An 8,969-nucleotide genomic window follows, 5' to 3' on the forward strand; every position below is an offset into this window, starting at 1 on the left:
CATCACCTTGCTCAAGCTCTCACATGAGTTGTGTTTTAATTCTTAGTCTTGATTATTGTGTGTTGATGGTAGAACCTTGATCAAAAGTGATGCAAACACATCAACGAGTTGTACACTTGAAGCTATAAGCATCAAGGATGAGAACCATGATGAGCATCAAGCACCAACAATCCCACCGGAGCACCTTGCTTACTGTTTTCTGGATCTGATCAGTCACCTGGTATAACAAACCTCACATTTCCATACTTGAATTGACTAATTTTCCCCTAGGGTTGTTATCCATACTTAATATATGATTAAATTCGACGTTGATTAAATATTTATTTTTTGTCGACACATTTTGTTAACTAAAGTTTATACTAATTATATAAAATAACTTTAGTTAATATTAATATTAATGTGTATTATATATAAAACTATATGTAACATAATTATAAATTAAATAATAAGTTATTTTAATCATTATTTATATTTTTAGCTTATAAAAAAAAGAAATAAGATTTTTTTATATAAATTAAATAATGAGCCCATGAATTTTGACTAAATATTTTCAAAGACAAAACATATTAAAAACATTTTTAATATATTTTCTTTTTTTGTCAAAATTGGCACCTTTATTTTATTTATATTTTTTTTATTTCACCAACCATTTTTTTCCTATAAATACCCACTTTTATTTCATAAAAACTTGTATCAAATCTTTAGAAAAACTCTCTCACAAACTTGAGAAACTACTTGAGGTATTTTCTATATTTTTTTTATCGAATTGCTTTTATTTTTTGTATATTATTTATAAATTCAAAATTAATATATATAAATTATGTTTATATGTTATAATTAGTATTATAAGTATTATGATGTATAAAAATAATTTTGATAATTTATGGAATATTATTTATAATTAAATACGAATTATGTAGTATTTAAACGTAAACAAAATGTAAAATTCGTAATAATTTTTTAACCAAAAATAAAATATATATAATTTTTTTTGAGTTTATAAAACTTATATACATCTAAAAAAATTATAAAAATAATTACTTGGGTTGAATTGGTAATTATTATATAATTAAACTCTATTAATATGTAATTCGAAGGTAAATTAAGAATAAATATAAAATAATAAAAATATTTTTTTCTACAGGTTATTAGACTGATAGAAACTTATAAAAATTATAAAAATAATTGTTTGGGTTTATTTATTAATTATGTAGAATTAAACTTGTTTTGTGAATAAATTAAGGGTAAAAACAAAAATAAATACAAAATATAATAAAAATATTTCCTTAAATTTTTTACTGATTTATATGATTAACTAAGACTATAAAAATTATGTATATAATTTTTAGATATTTAATTAAGTATTTAGACATTTTTGGATAATGTTTGATTAATAAAACACTATTATCTTTGAAGTAATTTAGGTATTTATTTAAAGATAATTATATTTAATATATATAAGACATACTAAGGTATAACTAAATATTAAATAATACTTAGGTTATATTATCACATATATAATTATTAAGTACATTAATAATTCGTTGTGTGTATATACCTATAACGTGAAGGTTATAATTAAAAGATAACGTGCACTTTATACAAACCTCACCGCTACTTGTGGCCTAGGATGATCCTTGTTACCATTATGGGACGCTTGTGGATCTCGAATGCCAAGACTTAAATTCTGGTCAAGAGATCCTGGGCCGCTCGGTAACAATAGATCATTCGAGTGACTTGCATGTTAGCAATGAAGTTTGGGCGAGATTGTACAACGTATTTGTTGAGGATTATAACCCGAACATTCTTAAACTAGAAGCTTACTATAAGTGGAAGCTTTCCATAAATAGTAGGTTTCCAAAAATAGAAACTTTTGAAAATTAGGAACTTTTCTCGAAAACCGTCACTGTTAATATAGTTGCTATATTAATAAACAAACTTTATGTCTGTTAGACATTAACTAATCAAAGATTATATCTCTAGGTTAAGATCTCCGATCACTTACTCCGTTCATTCTTCTTTGCGTGGAATAACTTACTTGCTACTAAGGTGAACTTCATAGCCCCACTTTTTACTGTTTCATAACTGTTTTTATAACTTTTGGGGTGAGGCACATGTTTGCTTTTAAACTATTTTACGCTTAGACACAAGTACTCAACTGTTAAATATGCTGTCTTGCTTTGATTCATGCTAAATCCCTACCGTAATATCGTTAATTTCTACGTATAAATGCAAATTTAATTATTGTGAGCAGGCCTATTGAGAGTAACGTCTCTAACTATTTGACCGCTGGTCTTTGGTTACATAATAATGATTTCACGACACTGACAGTACAAGTTGTCATAGGGTAAACTTGTTTAGTAGCGATATTACAAACTGCAGCAACACTTTTAGATTGATATAACTATACTGATCAACTTTAAACTAAATCTTGTGGTCTAAAACTTTGGATATTATTTATAAACCTGTGAATTTCACTCAACCTTTTTGGTTGACACTTTAAGCATGTTTTGTCTCAGGTGATGATTGAGCTAGCTGTTTGCAACTTTGTGATGATAGATTTGATGCTTGCATGGAGTCCACATCGCATATTATATTTTATTTCATAAACATTTATTTTATATTTTAATAATAATGTAAACATTTATTACTGCTTCCGCTGTTTTATTAACAAAGATTTTATTTAAAAAGTCTCATATAGAGTTGTTCTGGTTTATACAACTGTGTTATGATATGATTGGTCACAATTACCCCTGGTCTATTTTGGGGGTGTGACACCTGGGCTGCTAGAAAAGTTGATTTCCAGATATTTCGGTTCGAGTAAATGACTTTTCGTTTAAGACTCGTCTTAATCCGATATACGGTTTAGGATTTATAGCCTTCTGAAAGTCACTACGTCTTTGTAACGTTGTGCTGAAATTTCTGACCTACTCGCACTTAAACCATCGCCACATTCAAACGAAGACGAGTTTGATTCTGAAAATTGTTCAGTGATTGGAGGACTCACATACGGAGCCATGGCCACTAACTACGCGTCTTTTCAATTTGTATAGAGGTCGTAGCAGCTGAACGAAGTCAGCCTTTGTTTCGATCTCTATTCTTGATTAAAACCTACTTTACTCTTTTGATTGATGATGAATGATGATGATACTTAAGACTTAATTTACGTACTTTCAAACCTTTGGGAACGATTTACTGACTTAGTAACTTTTAACTTAGGTTGAGGACCTTTTGGACCAACTACTTGCTTAATTATCTCGTATCGACTTTTACCACTTATTCACTGTGAGTTATAGCATCTCTTTTTACTTCAACTATTTTTGGGGCTGAGAATACATGCGCTTTTTATGTTTTACTTACTAGGCACGAGTACTTAAACTTTTATATGTGTGGGTTATACAACAGCATAAACTTTCCCCTTAGCTCGGTAACGTTTAGTCATTGGTTTTTGAACCGGTGAACGCGAATCTTAGATATGGATCCATAGGGTTTGACAACCCCACTCGGGCTAGTCGCGCTAGCATTTAACGGGTGTTTAATACTTCGTAGACTTACGCACTCGCCAAGTGTACTTTTAGGGGGTGATATTTACGTTAAGTTAGTTACCAAGTGCCCACGGTTAAGCATATACTTTTCATACTGTTTTGAATACGAAATCTCGTGGCCTACATTACATTATTGTTACAATTAAACTATAGTTCACCAACATTCGTGTTGACTTTTAAGCATGTTATTTCTCAGGTGCTTAGAAGTTTGATGCTTCCGCTGTATTAGTCTCGCTGTTAGACTTGCTGTATAGACTCCCGCTGCTTTTGTTTAGAGATGTCTCTGCATGAAACTTTTACTTTGCATTCACGAACTATGTTACTTTTGAACAATGAATTTGTAATGACCTTTGAGTCTCGTACTTATGTTATTGCTTTCTATTCGTAGAAGCACACTATCGTTTGTAAAACATTTGACGTCGGTAAAGACGTTACCCTTTTTTATGAATGCAAACTTATTTTAACACAGCATATAGTGTTTGATCTTGTAATGATCCTGTTGTTGATGATCCGTACACGTTAATTTTGTACGGGGCATCACATGTTGGATATTTGTTATCTTTGTCTAAGATTAATATCTTTATTCCTTGCCGATTAGTAACCCGAGATAGTGCAACATTATAGTTCAAAGATATCATACAAATGAAAATTATTAAAAGCATGTTTAAAACTTAAGCCTATAATGTATGTTTAAGAGCCAGTGTTTAAAACTTAACTCTATATGAATTTTTTAAAAGCTCGTAATGTTAACAAATTTTAAATATTCTTTTGAGTTTAAAAGCTCGCGTTTAAAACTTAGGTCTATAAGAATTTTTTTAAAGTCCGTAATGTTGACAAATTTTAAATATTCTTTTGAGTTTAAGAGCCCGTAGTTTTGACAAAATTTTTAAATCCAAGTAAACCACTAACATATAACATATGTGAGGTGATTAAATCTCAAACAAAATTTGATGTAGCTAATTTGTTTTATAATAATTGGTGTTGACAAATTTAAAAAAAAAAATTCAGTTGAAGAGCCGTGGTGATATTTTATGATTAAAATTATATATATTTAATTGAAATTTAGATTTCTTTATTATAAATATTTTAAAATTAAATCAATTAACATTAACAATTCTAAAAGAAACACTAACAAAAAATTAAATAATCTCCTGTTTAAAGAAAGACCAAAATAGTAGAAAACTTCATCATCGAAATCGTTTAAGTTGTATAAGAAGTGAAGATCAATTAAAAACCAACGTCTAATTATTAGTGAAACAGAGCATTACTTGCAATATTCTATGTTACATACTATAATCGATACCAATTAACAAATTTACTCCACCAAACCAAAAGCTCCAACAATAACACATTTAATACTTCGAAATTAAGCACTAAAAATAATTCAGTGGCGGATCTAGAAATTTTAGTCACTGGTAGCACTTAATAATAATTAATATTTTAATAATTAAAATAATAAATAATAATATTCGATCCGTTCAATATTAATTGTCTATGGAAAAAATATTGTACTACACTTTATCAAATCATCATTTACTTTTTCTACACTTTAGAGTTTTATCCTTTACTTTTTACCTATTTTTTTCTTATAAATAATAATAATAATAAAAATAATAATCTCTTTATATTATAATAACAAAACTAAAAATATATCATCTAAAATTCAAACCACTAATCCTAGCCTTCCATTGTTATTAACATTCATAATCGACACCATCCAAAATTTTTAAAAATGATTATGACCTCATAATCACCTTGATTATTTATTTGATGACTAAATTACCCATCTAATTAAAAAGGGACGGTATCAATAGGAAAAAAACAGGGATTATACTGCAACAATGAAAAAAAACCCTAATCGAAGGTAATCAGATTTTTATTAACAACGTCAAAGCTCTAATCGAAGGAAATCAGATTTTTATTTCAATTACTTTGGATTATTTATTTTTCAATTACTTTGGATTATTGTATCCATATTGAATTACCAAATATGATTATGAGTGATCTGATCGTAGTTTGTTTAATGAATATTAGTTTCTTGGTAAACATTGATTTAATAAGTGACTTTTGATTTATTAGGTTAGATCCAGGTATCGCTTTTTGATTGAACTAACCATATGATGCAGTGCACCATGGTGGCAAATTTAATTGGCGATGCAATAAGGATGACTCTGTTTTGAGATTGAAATGCCCCGTTCATATTAATTATAAACGTTTCATATTAATTGGTTTCTTTACGAGGTTTTGACCTCGATATGAGACGTTTTTCAAATCTTGCATTCGTTTTTAAAAACAACCATAACCTTTATTATTGAATAAATGTCTTAAAGACATAATTTAGATTGTCTATCAAAGACAATCTCCTCAAATAAATAAGTTTTTACACAACCCATTACAATACAACAACAACAACAACAACAATATGATCAAATATAATCATCAACAACAACAACCCATTACAATATGATCAAATATATTACAACAAATACTCCGAATGCAAGTTTAAACAATATAAACAATTATGACGACTCCAAATCTTGACCTTGGGTTGGCATACGACAGCGGAAGCGTTTTTAATATTCACCTGAGAATAAACATGCTTAAAACGTCAACAAAAATGTTGGTGAGTCATAGATTTAATTTCTATATAATAATCATAACATTTAATAAGTCACAAGATTTCATTTAATTAAATGCGCAGAATCATTACAACTGGAAAAATTCATTCATACAATGAGTCGCCTGGTAACCGACCTTAACATAGAGCGCTTAAGATATCTGGCATCAAACATTCCACTATTCAAATGTATGACAAGAACCCTTCGAAGTACTAAAGCATTTCCACTATTCGAAAATAGGGGTGGTTGGTGCCCGTAGATCTACCTTTAGGATTCGCGTCAATTAGTGTTTTTCACTAATTCTTAGGTTACCAAGCATAATAATAATAAGTAAAGATATCCGGTATAACAATTCAATCGTAGAATGTAGTTCCATGAACTTGTGCTTATTTTGTAAAACATTTATAAATTTTGCATGTATTCTCATCCCAAAATAATTTTAATAGTAAAAATGGGACTATAACTCACTTGTGATGATTTCCGAATAGATGGTGATAAGACTTGGCCTTTTGACAAATTCACAAACCTAATAATAATATTCTTGTGTCAAGATATATATATATATATATATATATATATATATATATATATATATATATATATATATATATATATATATATATATATATATATATATATATAATTAATATTCCATACTTATGATACTTGTGATAATTTTAATTGTCCATTGTAGTAGTCCAACGTTCGTAGTCCAATAGTCCAACAGTATAAATATATATATAAATATAAATGCGTATATTGTGTTAGAATTCACTAACACTATAATATATTGTCTTAATATAATAAGACACATAATATGTATATTGTCTGAAGCAATCCGCGACCCATTGTATACATGTCTCATGCTGGATCACAACTCAAAGTATATAATATTTTGGAATCCACATTGACCCACAGCTAACTCGAGATTACTGCCAATGGTGTCTAATAGTTCATTCGAATAATATATATAGAAGAAGTCAAAATGATATGTCAAAACTTTGTATACGCGTCCACGGTGATCAAGTCATATATATATATATATATATATATATATATATATATATATATATATATGTTGCCTTACGATCTTTATTAAGACTATAATATATTGTCGTAGAACTTAATCACGACTATTATAAATTGTATTTCCATAAGTTCGGGAACAAGACATGTATAAATACATGTAGGATACAAGGTAAGTTAGCTAGGATAAGGTTAGCATCCATTTTTATAAATCATGTCCGTAGCTAAAAATTAAGAAAAATATCCAATTTTGTTTTACCCATAATTTCTTCGTTACAAATCCGTTTTGAGTGATTTGAGTTGCCATGGTTTCGTATCGAACTCAAAATTATTAATCTTAACAGAAAAAGTATAGGTTTATAGTCGAAAATACAGCTTAGGTGTCAAATAAGAGAAGATAGTCATATCCGTCGTAAGAACGACATCTTGATGTCCCTTTTGAAAAACATACTTCCACTTTGAGTTTAACCATGGATTTTGGATATATTTCATATCCATATAAAATAAGATTTTTCACCAAAGAAAATCTTTTAATTCAAAGTTTAAGATAGGTTTTTAAAATTAAACCCAAAACAGCCCCCGTTCGACTAAGACGGCGTATATTCGATTTTAAAGTGTTCTTCGTGTTTACAAGTTTTATATCCTTATGTTAGCTTGACATACTGTCATAATACATGTGTTGAAGTGTTTTAAAAGTCAAGTTAGAAGGATTAAATTTATTTGCAAACAAGTTTAGAAATAATCGAAACTATGTTCTTGTTGTTATTAGTTATAACTCAAAATAAGATAGCTATATGAATACGAATCGAATAAGATTATGAATAAGGTTACTACCTCAAATCAAATGAGTAAAGTTGCTGGAGAAATAAGGAGAATATCTTGAGTTCAAAGATACCCTTGATGGCTTGGAATTCTTGAAGTGTTCTTGATCAAGCTTTGTTATGATGATTATAACTTGGATTATGAGACCAATACTTGCTGAATTGAATGGAGGTTTGAGAGAGTGTTTGAGTATGTGTTTAGAGATTAAAATGATGTAGTTAATTGGAATGAAATTGATGGTTATTTATCCTACATGTTGGCATCAAAATGGGGACAACAACATGGCTCTATGGTTTGTAATTTTATGCATTTAGTCATACTAGTTTCCAAGCCATGGTTCCCACAAGTCTACATCATGTTTATACATGTCTCACAACTGATTGAGGGCTGCTAAGATCAATGATTTGGTATGTATATACCCATAGTAAATACGTATAGAAGCTGGATATTATACGGGTATAAATACCGTATGAATACGAATAGGATTCTTGATAAAATTAAATGAGAAAATGAGTATAGCTATCTTTATTGAGTATAAATATATTGATATATATTATTAAGTCTTTCAAAAGTGTATTAATACATATTAATACAATACATATACATACATTTTAATTTAGAAATTATTACAACGTTAATCGTTATATATATGTATATAGTCTTGAAGTCTTTAAGTTAGTAATCTCATTTTATGTATATAACCAATTGTTATTATATATAATGAGATGAGATACTTAAATATTATTTTAACAAATCATAAATATATATATCCATATATACATCATTATCTAATTATTTCAAATTATGATGTTCGTGAATCGTCAGACAGACTGGGTGGTCAAACATTTGCATAAAATCCATTCCAAATATATATATCTTGACAAGTTTGATTGCTTAACATGTTGGAAACATTTAATTATGTAAATATTAATCTTCAATATATTAGCGGAAAAATCCG

The sequence above is a fragment of the Rutidosis leptorrhynchoides genome, chromosome 3 (genome assembly GCF_046630445.1).
Source record: "Rutidosis leptorrhynchoides isolate AG116_Rl617_1_P2 chromosome 3, CSIRO_AGI_Rlap_v1, whole genome shotgun sequence".
NCBI lineage: Eukaryota > Viridiplantae > Streptophyta > Magnoliopsida > Asterales > Asteraceae > Rutidosis > Rutidosis leptorrhynchoides.